Here is a 22,376-nt window from a genome sequence, read left to right as displayed (position 1 = left end):
GGCACTCCCCAGACTCCTGATTTCCCCGGGCTTTGTGGTTGCCCTGGCATCGCCCAAACACCCGGTGGGTGAGGGAGACGAGAGGGAGGCACCCCAAGTGGCCCTTTCTGTAGAACAAGTTCCCCCGCCCCCGCCCCCTCCGGCCGTTCGCCTCCTGCCCACTGGCAAGCCGGCCAGTTCCCAGTCCCGGAAAGTGAGGACACTCTGGGGCCAGGTGGAGGGCCGCAGGATCCCGAGCCGAGCGGATGCTTATTTTTAGGAGCCTGTGGGCACTGCCGCCCATGCTGGGTCTACACAGCGGTCCCCACAGACCCATCCCCTGTGCCAGCAGCGGTCCAGAGCCGCTCTTGTGCCAGGGGATCCAGGCTGGCCACCGGTCAGGGCCGTGACGCAGAGGATCCTTCAGCCCGATGCTGCTTTGGTCCAGAGAGCACCGTGCTCCCGTCTCCCTGAGGCCGGTCTCCCCCTGCCTTTCCCCAGCCCCTGCCTCCCCTTCTCTGGGTTTCCAGGGAGGAGGCGGGTTGACCAGCTGCTGTGGGAGCAGGAGCCAATTCTGAAAGAGGCAGAAATGATAAGCCACAAGTTGTGCGTGCCAGCAAGGGGGATCTTAATTGGCAAACCACGTGCCTGTCGCTTTTAACACTGTACTTCCAGAGACTTCTGCCTTTGTCAAGGGACCTTGGCCCTTGAAATACAAGAGATCCCTCGCCCCCCATATAATAATATTAGAGTTAATGGTTTTTAATTGCATTCATTTCCTCAAGTTGGAGGATAAGTTTTTCGGTCATCTGCTCAGAGACCGTCTCGGACGATGCTCCTTTGCCCCGTAGGACATTTCCTTGCCCAGCTGAGTCCCCTCCGGCAGGCGGTCGTCCTCACCTTCTTCCGTCTTCGGGGGGCCCCGCGGCTCCCCTGCTGAGGGAACCCTGTGTGCAGTGCCGGGTTTCTCTGGCCACCCCACACCCCACTGGGTTCTCGGATGTGTTTCTCACTCCCTGCTTTTCTGTCCTAGCCGGAATTGCTGGGAAACCTGACTGCCGGGGAGTTTCAGCCTTGGGCATGGGAAGATGGGCATGTTCTGCACCGGCTCTCTCGGCCCTCAAAACAAGGTCATCTCTTGGGTTTTGAGTCAGAAGCTGTTCTGGGGCCTCGGGGGGGCGGGGACCTTCCCGACAGAGGGAAGAGCGCGGATGGTGCTTTTCTGCCACCCGCTCCCAGTGTGAGGGTTCTGCAGGCACGGGGACCCCCTCCTTCCTCTTGGGGCCTGTGTGGCCTGGATGGGGGCTTCTGTGAATGCCACTTTAGTGACGGGGAAGAGGATGCTGGCGTGGATCACTTTGTGGCCAGGTGAGAGGAGGTGAGAGGCACCTGAGGTCAGAGTTGGGGGCAGCTGAGCCAGGCAGGGTTCTCCAGAGACACGGGACCAGGAGTACAGCTCTAGAGCCCCACCCCCACCCCTACCTGCCTCTCCACCCTCACCCCTGCCTCCCTCCCTATCCCCACCCCCACCTCTAACTCCTCTCCATCTGCACCCCCACCCCTACCTCCTTCTCTATCCCCACCTCACCCCTACCCCCTCCTCCATCTCCACCCCACCTCCATCTCCATCCCCACCATTGCCTCCTTCTCTATTCCCGTCCCACCCCTACCTCCCTCTCCACCCCCACCCCTGCCTCCTTCTCTATCCCCACACCACCCCTACCTCCCTCTCCATCTCCACCCCCCACCTCCATCTCCACCCCACCCCTGCCTCCTTCTCTATCCCCACCCCTGCCTCCTTCTCTACCCTACACCACCCCTACCTCCCTCTCTACCCCCACCCCTACCTCCGTCTCCACCCTCACCCCTGCCTCCCTCTCTATCCTCACCCCCACCCCTAACTCCCTCTCCATCTCTACCCCCACCCCTACCTCCTGTATCCCTACCACCACCTCTTTCTCTATCCCCACCCCTACCTCCCTCTCCCTCTCCACCCCCCACCTCCCTCTCCACCCCCACCCCTGCCTCCTTCTCTATCCCCACCCCACCCCTACCTCCCTCTCTACCCCCACCCCTACCTCCGTCTCCACCCTCACCCCTGCCTCCCTCTCTATCCTCACCCCCACCCCTAACTCCCTCTCCATCTCTACCCCCACCCCTACCTCCTGTATCCCTACCCCCACCTCTTTCTCTATCCCCACCCCTACCTCCCTCTCCATCTCCACCCCCCACCTCCCTCTCCACCACCACCCCTGCCTCCTTCTCTATCCCCACCCCACCCCTACCTCCCTCTCCACCCCCACCCCTGCCTCCTTCTCTATCCCCACACCACCCCTACCTCCCTCTCCATCTCCACCCCCCACCTCCATCTCCATCCCACCCCTGCCTCCTTCTCTATCCCCACCCCTACCTCCTTCTCTACCCCACCCCACCCCTACCTCCCTCTCTACCCCCACCCCTACCTCCCTCTCCACCCTCACCCCTGCCTCCCTCTCTATCCTCACCCCCACCCCTACCTCCCTCTCCATCTCCACCCCCCACCTCCCTCTCCACCCCCACCCCCCGCCTCCTTCTCTATCCCCACCCCACCCCCACCTCCCTCTCCACCCCCACCCCTGCCTCCTTCTCTATCCCCACCCCACCCCTAACTCCCTCTCCATCTCTACCCCCACCCCTACCTCCTGTATCCCTACCCCCACCTCTTTCTCTATCCCCACCCCTACCTCCCTCTCCCTCTCCACCCCCCACCTCCCTCTCCACCCCCACCCCTGCCTCCTTCTCTATCCCCACCCCACCCCTACCTCCCTCTCTACCCCCACCCCTACCTCCGTCTCCACCCTCACCCCTGCCTCCCTCTCTATCCTCACCCCCACCCCTAACTCCCTCTCCATCTCTACCCCCACCCCTACCTCCTGTATCCCTACCCCCACCTCTTTCTCTATCCCCACCCCTACCTCCCTCTCCATCTCCACCCCCCACCTCCCTCTCCACCCCCACCCCTGCCTCCTTCTCTATCCCCACCCCACCCCTACCTCCCTCTCCACCCCCACCCCTGCCTCCTTCTCTATCCCCACCTCACCCCTACCTCCCTCTCCACCCCCACCCCGCCTCCTTCTCTATCCCCACACCACCCCTACCTCCCTCTCCACCCTCACCCCTGCCTCCTTCTCTATCCCCACCCCACCCCTACCTCCCTCTCCATCTCCACCCCCCACCTCCCTCTCCACCACCACCCCTGCCTCCTTCTCTATCCCCACCCCACCCCTACCTCCCTCTCCACCCCCACCCCTGCCTCCTTCTCTATCCCCACACCACCCCTACCTCCCTCTCCATCTCCACCCCCCACCTCCATCTCCATCCCACCCCTGCCTCCTTCTCTATCCCCACCCCTACCTCCTTCTCTACCCCACCCCACCCCTACCTCCCTCTCTACCCCCACCCCTACCTCCCTCTCCACCCTCACCCCTGCCTCCCTCTCTATCCTCACCCCCACCCCTACCTCCCTCTCCATCTCCACCCCCCACCTCCCTCTCCACCCCCACCCCTGCCTCCTTCTCTATCCCCACCCCACCCCCACCTCCCTCTCCACCCCCACCCCTGCCTCCTTCTCTATCCCCACCCCACCCCTACCTCCCTCTCCACCCCCACCCCTGCCGCCTCCTCTATCCCCACCCCCACCCCTACGTCCATCTTTATCCCTACCCCTACCTCCCTCTCCATCTTTATCCCCACCCCCACCTCTGTCTCCACCCCACCCCCACACAATCCGTATCTGTATAATCTATATCATTACCCATATCAAGAGATATATTTTATTTTTGAAAGATCTTATTTTTTAAGTACTCTCTGCACCCAACGTGGGGCTTGAACACCGCCCCCCCCCCCCCAAGATCAAGAAGCACGTGCTCTACTGACTGAGCCAGCCAGGCGCCCCAAGACATTTATTTTATTTTAAGGAATTTGCTCACTTGATTTTGGGGGCTGGGAAGTCCAGACTTCCTCTGGTGGGCTGGTGGCTTGGTCAAGATTGATGCCGCAGCCTTGAGCCATGTGGCTGGGGCTCATCCCTTTCCCTGAAGTTGGAAGTGACCCCACCCCATCTTGGTATGAAGGGGAGGCACCCCACTTCTCTAGCTTTTCAGCCTCACTTAGTTTGCATTTTTCAAAGGGCGAGTGATGGAGGTGCAACCGCTGTTTCCTTTTCTGGTGCAACCCTAACCCATTTCTCTACAAAAGTCGGTAATATTTTTCAAAAGTAAATCTGATCTTGTTATCCTGCATTAGAAACCCCTCCAAGGGCTCCCACAGTTTCGGGAAGATGGTTCAAGCTCCCTAAGGCCCGCCCGCCCGCATCCCCTGCACCTCAAGCCTCTTCCCTGCATTTCCCAGACTCCAGCTCCCTGTCCCCCTCCTGGGCCTGCACCTCACCCTCACCCCTCACAGCCTCAGGGCCTCTGCCGGCCTGGTTCCCTGTGTCCCCGTCCCTGCATACCGTCACCCCCAGCATCTACTCATTCAGAGCGTGGAACTCGAGACCCCTTCCTCTCCTGTCCTCACAGCCTTTGCAGATCTTCACAGCTGTACCCCAACGACTGATGGTTTGGGGAGCTGTTTAAAGAGCCGCCTGTCTCATTAGAGGAGTGGTTCTTGCCCTGGGTGCTTTCCAGAGCAGGCCAAGACCTCAGGCGAGAGGTCAGAGCTTCTGTGGGTGGGACGTGGGTTTTCAGAACCTCTCCAGAGACACCAGTGTGCAAACTTGGCACCCGGCACATCACTCAGTGTGTGTGTGTGTGTGTGTGTATGTGTGTGTGTGTGTGTGTGTGTGGCGGGGGGGGGGGGTGGACTTCAGGTCAGAGCATCTGCCCACCTGAGAGCCAGCTGGAGATGCAGCCTCCAAGCTCCGCCCAAGCCCGCTGACTCAGCATCTGCCCCTTCTCAGGATCCCCGTGTGGTTTTGGGGACACATGCCAGTCTGAGAAGGACTCAGCTGACTGTCCTGCTCACCCCTGTTTTTCCAGCACCCACACGGTAGCTGCTTCATAAATTCTTGGGAAATGAACGCATGAATGATTTTAAACAACTGTTCGCCCCCAGTCCCTCCTTTTGGGTCCCTTTCTCGCTCCCTCTGTTCCCTGAAAGTGCTTATTCTCATGGAGAGCAGGTCCCCCGCCCCCCACGCCATTTCTTCACAAGCTGGGGCTGCTGGAGCTGGTGTTTCTTTTCTCTGCCTGGTTTCCCACCCCCGCAGGCTTGTTTGTTCCTAGAGAATGTTGTCCTTGGCCCGGGGAGGGGGGTTGGGGGGGGAGGAGATGCGGCCTTTCTCCAGCTGGTGCACGTTCCCCTTCGCTCTGGTTTGGCTTCTCCTGCTGGCAGATTCATAAAGAAAACCAGAACCAGGATGGGGATGGGAGTCAGGTGATGTGTGGGGGAGGGGGGAGGGAAAGAACATTCCAGAGGAAGATGGGAAGGCGGAAATAATCCCTTAGACTCGAGGTGAGGTTTCTGAACACATCCAGGCTGAATCCTTGCTTTGGAAAATCCCAGATGTGGTCCTCTCTGCCGTGGTCACTCACACGGGGTGGCCACAGCTGTGGGATGCAAGAGCCCGGCCTGTTAAAGGCACAGGTGCCTCTTCCCACCTCGACTGCTCCTGCTGGGGCAGACCTGGTGCAGAGCATTAAAGGCTTCTCCTCTCCCTCTGCGGGAGGCCCCCAGAGGCAGCCAAGCCTCAGGCCGCACCTCAGACTGCATTGCCCCAGGCAGGGGTGTGGCCAGTATGCTGCCCCTGCCAGACCCCCCTGCCAGCCAGGCCTCCCTCACCTTCCTTTGTTCCTGGCGTCTGTCTCTGTCTCTCCTTTTCACCTGCCTCAGCCACTAGGGAGGGCTCATGGTGCCTCCGCACCCTTCCCAGAGCTCCTGACAACCCTCCGGGGAGGGACGGAGGGGAGGGTGAACTCCAGGTGGCCCGGCCTGCCCTCCAGGAGCCTTCAGTGGAGACAAGTCAGAAGTAAAGGGGGAAGTCAGCCAGGAACCGTGGAGGAAGAGGCCACGTGCCAGGGGGGTGAAGGGTGCCACATAAAATCCAGAATGCCCAGGTCAACTTGAATGTCGGATAAGCGATACTTGTTTAGATGATCAATATCATGTAAACGTCGTATGGGACAAACTTCCTCTAGAGAGTGTTGTGTGTGCGCACGTGTGTCTGTGGAGTTCAAACGGAGCGGGCCGTGTTGTATTTTCATTTGCTGTGTTGGCTACTCTGCAGGGGGGTGGGTGCGGGGTGGGGAGGGTGTGGCGACAGCACACTGTTGGTGAGGGAGGTGCGCTGTTGGTGAGCTCTTTGCTTTCCCTACATTCCCCTCATCATTCCAGGCTACGCCCACCTCTTGTCCCAGCTCCTGTAGGTGTCGGGTACGAGGGCGTTGGATGTTTGCTGCTGCCCCGGGGGAGGGTGGCCGTGCGGGGCCCTGGGGGGCCCTGGGGCTCATTCTGTCTGCTGGGAGCTGGGTGGGGGTGTGGGATCTCCACTCTCCCTGGGCCTCTGTGAGTTTGGTTTCTTTTGGGGGCAGAAATGGAGCCAGGCAGCCTGGGGAGCAAGGGGTCCTTGGGTCAGTCCATGAGGGGCTGAGGAAGAAGCCAGGCTCTGCATGGCAAGTCCGTGTTTGTCCATCCTTGGCCGTGTTTCCTGAACCTGGATGAACCACCAGCTTTCACCTAACAGCAGGAGGCAAGAGAGGCAAGGGCCGTGCTGGCGACTTAGAACTTTCCGTTACAGGGGCACCCCGGTTGGTTAAGCGTCGACTTCAGCTCAGGTCATGATCTCACAGGCCATGAGTTCGAGCGCCGCATCGGGCTCTGGGCTGACAGCTCAGAGCCTGGAGCCTGCTTCGGATTCTGTGTCTCCCTCTCTCTTTGCCTCTCCCCCACTCATGCTCTGTCTCTCTCTCTCTCTCTCTCAAAAATAGACATTAAAAAAAATTTAAAAAAAGGACTGTATGTCACAGATTTAAGACTCGAGGCATAATGCAGCCTGATAGAGTTATTCTAGTACACGTCAGTGTCAGTGGGGGTTTCTGGGATGGTAGAGAGAGCAGGGAAGCCCAATGCGGGGGTGGGGCGGGGGTGGGGTGGGGGTGGGGGAGCACCTGCTCTGTGATTTGCATGAAGGTGTCTGGCCTGGGGGGGGGGGGGATGAAGGGGGCTAGCAGAGGGGGCAGGGCAAGGCCTTGCAGGGGTCTTTTTTTTTTTTTTTTTTAATTTTTTTTTTTTTTTCAACGTTTTTTATTTATTTTTGGGACAGAGAGAGACAGAGCATGAACGGGGGAGGGGCAGAGAGAGAGAGAGGGAGACACAGAATCAGAAACAGGCTCCAGGCTCCGAGCCATCAGCCCAGAGCCTGACGCGGGGCTCGAACTCACAGACCGCGAGATCGTGACCTGGCTGAAGTCGGACGCTTAACCGACTGCGCCACCCAGGCGCCCCCTTGCAGGGGTCTTGATGGAGCTGAGTCAGGCCTCCCTGGGGCTGGTTCCACAGCGAGGGTCACACTCCACTTTTTGTTTCAAGACACACACGCATGAACTCCACTGGTTTTCCTATTTTGGGATGTGTATTTAGAAACCATAATGCTGACCGCTTCTTTAGAGAACTCAGAGATGCCAGGAGACCCCAAGATTCCTTAAGAATCTCTGGTAGGGGCGCCTGGCTGGCTCGGTTAAGTGTCGACTTTGGCTCAGGTCATGATCTCATGGTTGGTGAGTTCGAGCCCCGCATTGGGCTCTGTGCTGACAGCTCGGAGCCTGGAGCCTGCTGTGTCTGGAGCCTGGAGATTCTGTGTCTCCCTCTCTCTCTAACCCTCCCCTGCTCACATGTGCGCTCTCTCTCTCTCTCTCTCAAAAATAATAAAACATTTTAAAAAATTAAAAAAAAAAAAAGAATCTCGGATACCTGACCAGATCATCGGTCCAGAAGGTAAGATAGGACTAGTGAGAAGCATCCTTTTTTTCAGTGGGTCCATGACAGCCAGGCACAGGCAGGGATGTAGGGTGGGATTACAGTAACCACCTAGTACAGTGACTTCATCCCAGAGCTTCTGGCTCTGTTCTCTCACCTGCCTCTGTGTCATAGAAAGTTTTCTCCTGGCACCTCCTCGCCATCCCCACCCCCAGGGTCCCTCCTAGTCCATCCGCTAGAGTCTCTTGTCTGTGATTTAGAGCTTTCTCCATCCTTCCTAAGACACAGCATCCTATTTTTTAAAAACCCACAAGCCACGCAAAGCAGCCAGGCCCGCAGGTCCACTCCTGGGAACTATGAGGTCCACACCAGGCGTGCCCAGCCCTGGCTGGTCCCCAGAGCCATCGGGGAGCCCAGGACAAGCATGGGCTGCAGGGCTCCTCACCTGTGGAGTAGGAGTCTCGGGTGGGGCCTGGAAAGTGTCACTTTGAAAGTGCTGTCCGGTTGGTTCTGACGGGCAGGAGGGCTTGGGAGCCAGTGGCAATCATTGCTGTTGGTGGAAACATCACTCACACAGAAAACCTGAGACGCAGGGGATCTTGACCACTCAGAATTTCTTAAACTGCCTGTGCCAGTCAATTAGGGGGAAGACGTGTCAAGGAGTAGTGATGGCATCTGCTTGTCCATCTGTCCGTCCATCCATCCATCCATCCATCCATCCAACTATTGAGCCTTCCTTCCCTCCTTCCTTCCTTCCTTCCTTCCTTCCTTCCTTCCTTCCTTCCTTCCCTCCTTCCCTTCCCTCCTTCCCTCCTTCCCTTCCCTTCCCTTCCCTTCCATCCTTCCATCCTTCCATCCTTCCATCCTTCCATCCATCTGTCCTTCCATCCATCCATCCATCCATCATTTCTTCCATCCATCCATCATTTCTTCCATCCATCCATCATTTCTTCCATCCATCTGTCCATCCTTCCATCATTTCTTCCATCTCTCTGTCCATCCATCCACCACTTCTTCCATCCATCTGTCCATCCATCCATCCATCATTTCTTCCATCCATCCATCTGTCCGTCCGTCCATTTCTTCCATCCATCCATCCATCCATCCATCATTTCTTCCATCCATCATTTCTTCCATCCACCCATCCATCCATCCATCATTTCTTCCACCCATCCATCCGTCCATCCATCCATCCATCCATCCATTTCTTCCATCATCCATCCGTCCATCCGTCCATCATTTCTTTCATCTATCCATCCATCCATCCATCCATCCATCCATCCATCCATCCATCAATCCATCCATCCATCCATCATTTCTTCCATCCATCCATCTGTCCATCATTTCTTCCATCCATCCGTCTGTCCATCCATCCATCCATCCATCCATGCATCATTTCTTCCATCTGTCCGTCCATCCATCCATCATTTCTTCCATCCGTCTGTCCATCCATCCATCCATCCATCACTTCTTCCATCTGTCTGTCCATCCATCCATGCATCCATCCATGCATCATTTCTTCCATCTGTCCGTCCATCCATCCATCATTTCTTCCATCCATCTGTCCATCCATCCATCCATCCATCACTTCTTCCATCTGTCTGTCCATCCATCCATCCATCCATCCATCATTTCTTCCATCCATCCGCCCGTTCATCTTTCCATCCATCCATCCATCCATCCATCCATCCATCCATCCATCATTTCTTCCTTCCATCCATCCATCTATCCGTCCATCCGTCTTTCCATCCATCCATCCATCCATCCATCAATCCATCCATCCATCCATCATTTCTTCCATCCATCCATCTGTCCATCATTTCTTCCATCCATCCGTCTGTCCATCCATCCATCCATCCATCCATGCATCATTTCTTCCATCTGTCCGTCCATCCATCCATCATTTCTTCCATCCGTCTGTCCATCCATCCATCCATCCATCACTTCTTCCATCTGTCTGTCCATCCATCCATGCATCCATCCATGCATCATTTCTTCCATCTGTCCGTCCATCCATCCATCATTTCTTCCATCCGTCTGTCCATCCATCCATCCATCCATCACTTCTTCCATCTGTCTGTCCATCCATCCATCCATCCATCCATCCATCATTTCTTCCATCCATCCGTCCGTTCATCTTTCCATCCATCCATCCATCCATCCATCATTTCTTCCTTCCATCCATCCATCTATCCGTCCATCCGTCTTTCCATCCATCCATCCATCCATCCATCCATCCATCCATCCATCATTTCTTCCATCCATCCGTCTGTTCATCTTTCCATCCATCCATCCATCCATCCATCCATCATTTCTTCCTTCCATCCATCTGTCCATCTATCCGTCCATCCGTCTTTCCATCCATCCATCCATCCATCCATCCATCCATCATTTCTTCCATCCATCCGTCCGTCCATCATTTCTTCCATCCATTCATCCATCATTTCTTCCATCCATCCATCCATCCATCCATCCATCCATCCATCCAGACAACCTCAGAAGTTCACCTTGACCACCGGAATTTCTTACATCTGGAACAGTGTTTGCAGCAGTCACTCCTAAGAACAGCAAATGGAATAAATGCAGGTTGGTGGATTCAGGAGAAATCTGCTGGCATATCCCCAAAGGATCTGAAAGGGTCTTAGACACATTTGCACACCCATGTCCACAGCTGCTTGAATCATGACAGTGAAAGGTGGAAACGACCCAGTTGTCCATCGATGAATGAAGGGGTGAACAAGATGTGTATAATGGTATTTAGCCAGGAATGAAATTTCAACACCTGTGACAACACGGATGAACCTTGAAAACATGGCGCTGAGTGAAATAAGCCAGGCACAAGAGGCCAAAACTGGATTCCATTTACGTGAACCGTCTAGAGTAGGCTGATCGATAGAGACAGAGAGTAGATCCACGGGGGCCGGAGCCCTGGGGCACAGCGAGGTTCCTGGTTGTCCTCAGGGGCCAGTGTGCGGCCAGGGCGGCTGAGGAGAAGCCTCTGTTGCTCCCTGGGCCAGCCCTGCCCCCTGTGGCTTCGCGCAGGACTGGGGGGCCTGGCAGGCTTGCTCTGGGCGGTGGTTGAACACTGGGGCTCAGGATCCTGGCTTAGTGGCTGCTGCCTTCAGAGGGAGCGCTTTGATGGGCCAGAGGCGGGAGTCAGCCTCCTGTCCCTGCACGGGGTGGACACGGCTCCTGCTTCTCTCCAACCTTGATGAGGAGGAGTGGCCTCTTGGGACCGGAGGGTGCGTGGTGTGGGCAGCTGCCGTGAGCGTGAGCAGAGACGTTGAGGAAACAGGCTTTCAGCCCGGCTTTCGCTGCAGTGGGAGGCGGGGAAGGCGGGAAAGCTTTGGTTCTGGAGACCATTGCAAAGAAGTAGAGAGTTTGTCGTTTGAACACACGTGCTCGCATGAAGTATTGGAATTAGGGCCCCAGGGCTGCTTCACGGGGGCCGTGGTTCCTTGTTTCCAGGCTGAGGGGTGGCCCTCCTGCTCCTTGTGTGTGTCGCCCAGTGTGGGGGGCTAGCAGCCGTGGTGGAGGGGTCTGCTGGGGACATGGGCCTCCTTCCCTACCATGGGCACAGCGCAAGTGCACACGGTGTGACTGCCATTCAGAGGAGGGTCCATGCCGTCCCAGGAGCATCCGGGCCTTTGCATCATTGATTTGGTCTGCAAACCACAGAGGGAAAGATCAGGCACGTTCTTACATCTGAATTTCAAGTTGAGTTTTTTTTTTTTTTTTAATTTTTTTTTTTTAATGTTTATTTATTTTTGAGACAGAGAGAGACAGAGCATGAACGGGGGAGGGTCACAGAGAGAAGGAGACACAGAATCTGAAACAGGCTCCAGGCTCCGAGCTGTCAGCACAGAGCCCGACGCGGGGCTCGAACCCACGGACTGTGAGATCATGACCTGAGCCGAGGTCGGACGCTTAACCGACTGAGCCACCCAGGCGCCCCTCAAGTTGAGTTTTAATTTCTGAATTCGTCGAATTGGAAGAAAAGTGGAATTTCTCTGTAGACTCGACTCAGCCAGCCCTGCCTCGAAGTGAGCCCAGAGCCCAGAGATGGAGTCCCTCGGGGACACGGTGTGACGGCCCCAGCTGCCACGCCGTGCTGGCTTCCTCCGCCGGACTCACGGTGGGCACGTGTAGTGGCCTCGTTTTGTAAAGAAGGAAACGGAGGCACAGACGAGCCAGGTAGTTTCAGTGAGAGGAAGCACAAACCATTAACCGGTCTCTGAGCTGCCACGTGTCCCGTCCGGTGCCCGGTGACCCGTGGGTATGTGGACCGCGGACGCTGCTTCTGACGCGTGGCACACACAGGCTGCTGCCCTTGGGGTCGAGGACAGGCCCGCACGCGGGTCAGCGTCTTGGCTAGGGTGCCCTGCGGGCCGCAGGGCTTCACTTTTGCAGGCAGATTCTGTCCATCTCAGGGAGAGACCGGCCCCCTCAGTGCTCTGGTTTTCAAGCAGCAGCGTGGCTGCAAGCGTGAGACGGAAGGCCTGGGCTTCCGGGTCCGGCCCTCGGCCCTGCCGTGGACCTCAGCCTCTTCCATCCGGGCCTCCGGCCCGCATGGCGCACGAGTGGATGGGGGGCTGGGGCCGGCACGGCTCCTTCCCGGTGCTCCCGCACGCGCCGGAGAGGCTCGCTGGAGCGCAGGGGGGTGGTGACGGGGCAGGTGCTGCTGAGGACCACTGGCTCTGGCCACCTCTTCTGGTGGGCAAGTGGGAGATCCCAGACACGCGTGGCCAGCCTTCACTGTGGCTTGTGACACCTTTTCACGTGTCCTTGTCCGAAATGGTCATAATCGGTTGAACACCAAATGGAAGCTGATGAGCAGGTGGCTGAAACGTGGAGGGAGGTTTCTAGTGATGGGCCGTGGGGCTGTATCGTCACCCTCTTCCTGCTTACCGTGGTGGTCGATGAGTCACATGGGGAAGGTGGCAGACTTACTCAATTCGGAGGTTAACGCGAAGCTGGGAGCAAGGGTGGGCGCGTTTCATAGGCAGACTCAGGATCTAAATACATCTCAGCGGTCGGAATGATGGGTTGAATCTAGCAAGCTGCAGTTCAGTGGGAATAAATTTTATTCCCACTATTTTATTTGGGTCCAAATGGTCAAGCTTTCCAAGTCTGTGGTGGGTGAGACTAAGGGTTAAGTGGGGGCAAATACAAGACTTAGGCAGCCGTAGTGTGAGCCAGCAGTGTGTTAGGGCTGGATCAAAAATCAGAGTGGTCTTAGGTTGCATTAACAGAAGTACTGTTTCCAGAAGAAAGGAGGAGACTCTTTCTTAGGTAGCGCATTGGTGCGGTCTTGTCTTCTGATCTTTATGCCCCACTTTAAAAATGACTTTGAGGAGCTCCACAGCCAAAAAAAAAAAAAAAATGTGCTAAAATCCATCCTTTGCTACTTAAAAGATTTGTGTGTGTGTGTGTGTATGATGATAGTAAATATTTTCTCTTTGTGAAAAATAGAAAAAGCACAAAAAAGTATAATAACGGAAACAAGAATTAGCCATAATCTTAGTCTTCCTACCTAGAGACAACCATTTTGACGTTTTGGTATATTTCCTATCAGTCTTTTTAGAGATATACATTTCAAAATAAAATGAGGGTGGCGTTTATATATAGTCTGTATGCTGTACTCATTCGATATTATGTGGTGAGCACCATTCTATTTTTACGCATCCACCAAAACCACGATCTGCAGGGACTGCTGACCAGTCTGTTGCACGGCTTGTCCTGCAAATTCATAATTTGTTTCCTCCTTCCCAGACTGTTGGCTCGTCCGGTTGTTTCCAGTTCTTTCCATGTTATAAATAATCCTGTGATTAAGTTCCTTGTTCATAAATCTTGGTCTGTGCCTCTGATTATTTGTGTGGGATCGGTTCCTAGAAGTAGAATTCGGGGTTCAAGAGATGCAGAACACTTGTCAGGCTCTTGAAGCGTTTTGCCGAGTGCTCCTGTGGGGAGTTTGTCCCCTCTGTAACGTGTCCGTCAGCCCATGCTGGCAAGCCAGGGGGCCAGCTCCGCTGTCATCTTCAGAAGCCATCTTGCCTACTTTGGTGGCTGGAGATGTTACCATGCCTGGGTTTCATTTGCACGCCCTTGATTTCTGGAAAGGCCGAGCCGCCCTTTGGTGGTCCTCGCCTGTCTGTCTGGTTGATGCTGTGCAGACTCCCAGCTCTTGCCGCACCAGAGCTCACAGCACGGCCAACACGAGGCGAGGTGTCCCGATAACAGGGACCGTGCCCCTTCCCTTGGCCCAAAGCACCCAAGGAAGCCTGGCTTGAGAATAAGAGAAGGTCAGACCGGGGCCACCCAGCCGGGAGCCAGAGAGGGCTTTGGGCTGCAGTCGGGTCAGGGCAAGAGCCAGAACCAGCCTGCCTGGTTGAAATGCTGGCTGTCACCCCTTACCTGGGTGACCTTGGGCAAGTTACGGACCTCGAGGAAGCCGGGGTCCTGCGTCTGCACTGGGGCTGAGGGTCAGGGTGGGGCCGCAGAGATGAGGCATGTGTTAGGTGGGGCTTGGGCACCTGGCTGGTGATCATTAAAAAAAATTTTTTTAATGTTTATTTATTTTTGAGGGAGCGGGGGGGGGAGGGAGACAGGGCGTGGGCAGGGGACGGGCAGAGAGAGAGGGAGACACAGAATCTGAAGCGGGCTCCAGGCCGTCAACACAGAGCCCGACGCGGGGCTCGAACTCACGGACCGCGAGATCCTGCCCTGAGCCGGAGTCGGATGCTCGACCGACTGAGCCACCCAGGTGTCAGGTCGGTTCTCATTTACCCTCAGGTGTTTTTCTCCTGAGTGTCTTTTCTGTTTCCATTGTCCATGTGAAGAGGGCTTTTGTGAGTGATGACAGAACTCGCTTCCCGCCTCCCGTCCTCTGTTTGGCCTGCCAGGTATTTCTTAAGCGCCCCCTCCGTGTTGGAGAGCAAGTGCTGGACGGACAGACCGAGAAAAGCCGCGCTCTCTGACCCGAATTCCAGGCCAGCGGGGGATTCAGACGGGCAGCTGAAGAATGTACTGGTTTAGCTTCCAAAGGAAAAAAGTGCGAAAAACGAGTGCGCTTTGCAAAAGAACACCTGCTCCATTCGTCTTCTGCGTGGAAAGGAAATTAATCGCACTAGTGACCAAATCCTTACCAACTCGAACGACAGGGCACCCCTTTCCCTGTATCGTTAGCAAAGATGGGGAAAATGCTCAATGCGACGCGTGCCGTGGAATCAGGCGTCCTCTGTGGGTCAGAGAGATGAAGAGCCAGTCTGGTTCTCAGATGGCACGGGGAGCTGATGGCCGTGGGGGTGTCGGTAGCAGTGCGCTGGGCAGAAGCGTGGCCTTGCGTTTCCTGCCTCACCGGCCATGGTTTCTGACGGGGACCGTCTCTGCTCCACGGATGAGTCAGCCTTTGGCCCCGTTCATTCTCTTCCTTCTCCCTGAACGTTTCTTGGAGATGTCGATTTTTTTCCCAAAGACCCATTGACTACGTTTCCCACATTTTAAAGCATCTTTTTGTTGCGGTGGTTTTCGTGGGCTATTGATCTCGTCAGCTTGTTTTCCGAGCTCCGTTCCGTTTCAGACGTTCTTAAAGGGAACTTCGGGACAAGCGAGGGCCTTCTGGCTCCCCTCCGCCCCCGCCCTGCGCTACCACGTCTGGGCCCCCGCGGAGGCAGTGGGCGTGCGCCGGTTGGCACAGGACCTCACCTTCAGGTTCTAATCTGAGCTGTGATTTCCCCAGGCAGGTGGGGAGGCTGGCATCCAGCAGAGCCAGGCTCTGCAGACAGGGGGGGAAAAAAAAAGTGCAGCTCTGTTGGGTCTTTGCTGCTGGAACACTGGGGTGGGGTGAGCCCCTCGCTCGGGCTCCTTCCCCCTTGATCTCATCACAGGGGTCCCCGATCCTATCACCCAGTGGCTGGGAGGAGAGGAGCTCTGGATGGAAGGCAGTAGGGCTGTGGCCCCTTCCCCAGTCCCCCTCTCCCCAGCCGACTTGTGGCCCATCCTCCTTGGACTTTCTCCGGCGCCCCCAGACACCCAGGCGGCAGCGACGCTGGGCGGTGCTTGTGCTGGGTGTGTATTTTCAGAAGCTGCGGGGGACGACGTGTGTATAAAATTAGCATTGCCTTGTTGGCCCCTTTCAGACTAATTCGGAGCGAAATGTTTTAGCAATGGTGGGCCGATTCTATCAGGGGAACAAGAACTAATTAAATTCTCCCTGACCATCAAGCAGTAAATTATTTATGTCCAGACAGATGCCATCTAATCTCCAGCATCCAGCTCATCTCAACATACACCCGACTTGATTTTTCAAGGGGAGAAGAAGAAGAAAGAAAAGGCTCAAATATGCAAGACGGGAGCTAGGCGTTGGGGAGAGCCGCAGAGCCCTGGCCTGGAGACGCCACGCTTCCCGCGCTGCAGGGGAGACCGAGGCTGTGGGGGAGACCGAGGCTGTGGGCGACGGCTCAGGGCTTCCCGTCTTGGTTCCCAGCAGCCACGGGCCCACACCATTCCTTGCACATGGGAACGGGAAAAAGAAGTCAACCACCCATTCGATGCGTCTTTGTTTAACTTGATCTCAGCTGTTTGGGGAAGAATTAATTTCACTAGTGAATCTGCTAATACACATCACAAAGACTTACTGATCTGCCCCTCCGTGGCCTTTGGTGGCTGCATTTGGGGATGGAGTGATTAGCTTGGCCCCACGTGGTGGCCGTGCTGCCCACTGCCACCTCCTTTGTGGCTCTTTGACGGCAGGAGGGCATCTAGGGTGCATCTCGGAACTCATGGAATCAGGCACGGACACCCCCCGCACCCCCACTCCCTAGACCAGGGGACAGCGCTTTGCTGGATGGTCCTGACTGTTCCTGCTGGGTGTGGGTGGGGACGGGAGACTGGGTTAGGATTTTGGGACCCAAGGGAAGGGCTCTTCCCTCAGTTGGACGGAGGCTGGGCCCTCTGCCCTGAGCATTGCAGTGGACTTGAGGCCCAGGGCCCTTTTCAAAGCAGTCACCCTAGGGGGCTTTAAACCAAAGCATCTGAGATACCTCTTTGGTGCATTGAATTATGGAGTCATCATCCTTTGAAGATAGAGCTGTTTTGGGGAACAGCCCAGAGCCACCTGGCTGTGTCTGGTGGGCTGCTGGCTTCACCTCTGGTTAGATATGTGGCCTTGGGCAGGCTCCTTAATCCCTGTGAACTTCAGTTTCCCAGTCTGTGAAGCGGGACCAGTCATCCTTCCCACCTCAGAGGGCAGCTGGGTGGAGAAAATGAGCAGGTGCGTAAAGGCCTCGGCACAGGTCCGAGCTCAGTAAGGACCCCCGCCATGGTCAGTGAGCGGACAGGGTCGTTGTGCTCAGGAAAGGGGTGTGCTCTGGCCCTCTGGGGTGACGTTGCCATGGGCAGCACTGGCTGGCAGTCACAGGTTTGGTGATTGGTACTAAAGCCACGTGTTATGGTCACTTGATGTCCCCAGACGGAACAGGTGCCAGGCGGTCAGTAGCCTCTCGTGAGCTGCCTGCTGTCCCTTGTGAACACAGTGAGGCACTGACCATTTCTCAAGTGTCTGTCCTGGCTGGGGCTGGGGCTACAGTCCGAAGAAAGCAAGTGGCTGCCCTCTCAAAGCATCCCACCGGGAGAAGGAGGGTGCCTCATCCTTTGCGGGGAGGAGAACAAAGCTCAAGCACCCCACACGTGTTCACTGCTGCGCAGTTTACAGAGTACCTCTGCGTATAGTCTTTTGTTTAACCCTTGAGGGAGTTGAGTGAGAGTTTCTGGCCTCCTGGGCTTCCTTTAGAATCTCCTGTGCTTTTCTCGGGCTCAGAGACCCTCTAGCCACTGGTCAGTCCTACTCCTTTCTTCACTGGGTCTCTGGGGGCTGGGATCTCAAAGAGTGATGGTTGGGGACCAGGCCTGGGATGGATGTTTAAAGAATCGCTGAAGATGTAGCAGGGGCCCCTCCATCCATCCATCCAGCCAGCCATCCAGCCAGCCATCCAGCCATCCAGCCATCCAGCCATCCATCCAATCTATCCATCCTCTATTAATTCATAACACATTCATCCATCCTCCCTCTATCCATCCTCTATCCACTCAGCATCCATCCATCCATCCATCCATCCATCCATCCTCACCCATCCTACAAATAATAAGCATCTTATATATGTAGTGTTTTAGGCAGCAGAGAGATAACAGTGAAAAAAACAAGACAAACTCCTTGTCCCCAAGGAGGTCACTTCCAGTAAGAACAGGAGCCATTTGCTAGAGAGTAGAAGTCATTCGAGTGCCACAGCCCGTTTGAGACTTGGGGAAAACTATTGCCTCCCAGGCCTGAGACCAGCCCTGCCAGGCCTCCTGGGGGTTTCATGGTGAGAGGCTTCCCCCGGCCACTCTGCCCCCACCTGCCTAGTGCACGGCCGCTGGGTGGGGGCTGGCTGCATTAGGGTTCATGCCTGTGTTGAACCTGATTCAGCCTCTTGGCCTCGGCCCCGCTCCTGGGGAAGCTGCTGCTTGCTCCTGCCCTTCCTGATGCCTGCACACCTGCCCTGCCCTGGCAGCTCCCCCTCTCCATCCACCCTTTGCCAGTGCCCTTCCTGTGTGGGCCTGGCCCAGCCCCCTGTAGCCCCTGTGCTCTGCTCCATGGCCCCCACGCACTGGGTGGTGGGAATGTGTGCTTGACTGGCTGACTAACCCAGGCCCCACAAGGCAGCACCAAATGGCTGCTCCAGTAAATTTCCAAATGCGTCCGGGGCTGACAGCTTCGTTCCTTTCGCTAGCGATGAATGGGCTGAACGGGGAGGCCTCTGCACTGATCACGCGGCCTGAGTCGGCCTTCCGGCCACGCTTCCTGTTGCCGGGTGGGCCTCGCCTCCACCCCAGCCGAAGAGAGTCTGGTGGGCCTTGGCCTGACAGTGCGGCTCTAGGAAGAGTGTGCCCCTGACTGCCCCGGCTGGTGATCCGCAGAGCTCCCTGACCTTCCTGAGCCTGTCACGGGCGGGAGAGCACCGGGTATAGCAAGGGCTCTCGGGACCCCTGGCCCTGCTGTCCTGCTGTGAGCACTGAGGGCCCTCGGAGTGAGCGAGGCCTCCCGGAACGGCACCCACGCCCCAACACCCCAGTCTGTCTGGCCAGGACTCCCACGGTCACCTGACAGGGCCGCTGTCCTTCATCAGGGGTCCTCAGTTAGGAAAGATCTGCTTCAGGCTGGGGTTGTTTTTTTCGTTTTTCTTTTTTCTCAGACTGGGACATTTGCAGTTTTATCCAAGCCAAATCTCAGTTTACTTGGGAGTCACTTATCTTCTCTCTCCAGGTCATTTCTGCCACCTCCCCTGTCCCAGCCCACCACACCGCAGCCGGCCCCCTGCTGCTCTCCTGGGGGGATCTTCCTCACTTGTCTTCCAGATCATCAGCTCGGATACTGAGCAAAATCGGGGCCTTGAGGTGGCCTAGGCAGCCTCCCTGGAGACGCCCCCTCCTGCCTGGTTTGCTGGTGTTTCCCATCAGCCTCTGGTGGTGGTTTTCAAACCTGCCTTCGGCCGGTGGCGGTGTTGATCCAGAGTCCATCGAGTCCAGATTTGCAAAGAAAGTGTCTCCAGATTTCTTCCAAAATGCTCCGCCAACGGTCGCTAACTTAGCAGTGGTGCAGGTGACGGTGCACGGGTGGTCAGAGGCCACGACTCATCCCCCGGGCCCCTCACCCGTGGGGGCTCCTGCAACCCCCAGGGTGTCGTCTCCTAAGAAACGTCGTGGGGAGGGGGCATGGTGTGGTCAGACTTGTCTTCCCTGTGCGTCCGGGGCGGCCCGCCTTGGTGTCCGCCCCCCGCACTGAGTAGGGGCGAACGCACCACACAGAGGCGGGGAGTTGGGGCGCGGGGGGCCGCGCGGCCCGGGTTCACCGAGGGGCCGGTGCCGTCTGCCCCGTCTCTGTCTCCTGGTGGGGCTCTCCGAGGAGGACCGAGGCGGGCACACCGGGCTTGGCACCGCGGGAGCCCCGGTTGAACGGCAGCCCCCCCCCCCCCCCCCCCCCCCCCCCCCCGCGGATGCAGGGCCCTCGCTCGCAGCCCTCTGCTGGGCAGCCTGTGCCCGCGGAAGGAGATGAATCGGCCGGGATTGCCACCTCAAGGCGTTTATTTATGTGCTGCACGCTTTTCAGATGTTTTCTTATTTTGCTTTTTGTCAGTAAATATTTCACCCACCCTTTCTTTCTTGCTCATATTTTTTTCATGCTCACCGAGATCTGAAATTAGCACGAGCCCTTTAAGCTGCCATTAATTTCATCTCATCCCTAATTTGTACACTTAATTTCCTCTCCCCAGCCCCGGGGACGTGTTTACAACTGCTGCTCCCGTCACTCACTTTGGCTAAACTCTGCTCGGGCTGCCCCCGGGTCCCCTGTGGGCCTCCCCCCTGGGCCGCCCTTGCCGTGCTCCCTTCCGCCGACCCGACGCGTCCAGCGTGGTCTTGCCTCCCCTCCGGGGCCCCGTGCTCAGTGCTCTGCGAGGCCCAGTGGGGCGGCTCCCCCCTCCCCCTGCCCCGAGTGCAGTCCCTACTTTCTGTGCCTTGTGTAGACGTGTCCCTCCTGTGTTCGTTGCTTCGGGTTCCACGTTGGGCCCCACACGGCATGGCTGAGGGGACAGCAGGGAGGAGCGGGAATGAATGTGGAGGAGAAGGGCCCCTCTAGTCCCTGCGGGGCTGACAGCAGGTGTGCGGCGTCTTGCACACCGTCCTCCCGCTCTGGTGCCCGCCTTCCCCACTGGTAAAGTCCTGTGACTGTGGGCGAGCTTGAGGATCCTTTCTTGCTCTGAAATGTTGTGGTTCTTCTATTTCTTTGGCTCCGTGGGCCTTTCTTTATTTGTTTTCCCAATCGAGCCTGTGTTTTCACTCTGTGAGGGTGTCGGGTGTCGGGGATGTGATCGTCGCGGTTGTGGATGGCGTCATTGTTGCAGCCGTGGCCACCGCAGCATCCTCACCACCACCATCCCCTTACTGAAGGCCGGACGCTGTGCTCAGTTTCTGTCCGTGATCCCATGTAATTTTGACAGCAGTCCTGTGGGGGGTGTGGGCATTTTCTCTCCATTTTAGAGATGAGACAAGTGAGATGCACGGGAGTTTCGTTATTCGCCGCGGGTCCCCCGGCTAGTAGTGGCAGATCTGGATCCGGACTCCCATCTGTCTGACACCACAGCCTGGGCTCTAGCCCCTGTGCCATGTGGGCTCTCTCTGTCCCACACAGGCTTGTCTCCTTCGCTCTTTGTTATTAGCACCCAGGGGCATCGGCTTTGGGCCCGTGAAGCCGAGTTCTGTGGGCCTGCAGTGATGTGAAGCGGGGAAGCCCTTTGCCTCTCTAAGCTCTGGTTTCCTGCCCTGGGAGTGGAGAAGAGCAAGACCCACCTCACGGAGGTGGACAAGAGTAGATAAAATGGTGCTTCCCAGGCATCCAGCACAGTGCCTGGAACCGATAAATACTCCGATGTGGGTTTTATAATTACAGCTGTCGTATATCACAAAATGATCAGTCGCTCCGCGTTCTCTGTAAGCTTCTGCTGACGACCTTTGATGTGTCAGCCCCTGTGTTGGGTGCTAGACATCCAGAGCTAAGTAAGGTAGCCTCCCTGACCTTGAGGAACCCACTCCATTGGGGAGGACAAACTGTCAACAAATGCAACACCGGAGGGTCGGGCTCACAAGGGGGTGTGCAAAGCACCCACAAATAAAGGGCCCTGGTTGGATGTGAGGGCAAGTGTGCACAGAGGAAATTCATAGCCTTAAGTACACAGTCAGTAAAAGAGAGAAAGTTAAAAATAAATGAATTAAGTATAAGACTCAAACAGTTAGGAAGAGGACAAAAGAATAATAAGCTGAAGGAGAGAAGAAGGAAGGGCATTAATGAAGTTAATGGGTAACGAACTAGTCACAGAAGAGCAAATGGGGCTAATAAATAGAAAGCTGTTTTTTTCTTTTCTTTTTTTTTTAAAGTGAATAGCTGAACTGCTAACTAGGTTAGAACGGAAGAAAGCACAAGAAACACAAAATAAGAAGCGGGAGAGATGTAATTTACCAAACATGACCAAGTTCCATGGCAGACAGTTTTTAAGCTACTCCCACACAGAGAAGGATGTCCGGGTTGTTCCCCCGGAGAATCTAACCCACACCTTCGAAGAGCAGGTACTTCCAGTGCTAATTAAACCGTTCCACACAGCAAATAAAAAGAAAGGAAACATCTATGTAATTTTCACAAAGTGAGAATAACAACGTTTTTCAATCTGAAAAAGATTGTACAAAAATAAAACTGCAGACCAGTCTCACTTACGAATACTGATGCAAAATCCTCAATAAAATATTAGGAAATAGAATCCAAGCCTCATTTGAAAATAATAAAATCCTGTATCCGTTTGGAGTTTATGCCAGGAATTCAAGAATGGTTCCATATTAAGAAGTACACAATCTATCAT

At 56.0% G+C, this 22,376-nt stretch overlaps 1 protein-coding gene across 3 annotated transcripts in view; it reads left to right on the top strand.

Moving 5' to 3' along the window:
• RBFOX3 (RNA binding fox-1 homolog 3) overlaps positions 1 to 22,376 on the top strand; it is a 458,058-nt gene that overhangs the window by 60,711 nt on the left and 374,971 nt on the right. The window lies entirely within an intron of this gene.

The sequence above is a fragment of the Panthera leo genome, chromosome E1 (genome assembly GCF_018350215.1).
Source record: "Panthera leo isolate Ple1 chromosome E1, P.leo_Ple1_pat1.1, whole genome shotgun sequence".
Taxonomy (NCBI): domain Eukaryota; kingdom Metazoa; phylum Chordata; class Mammalia; order Carnivora; family Felidae; genus Panthera; species Panthera leo.
This window is presented reverse-complemented; position numbering and strand designations above follow the sequence as displayed.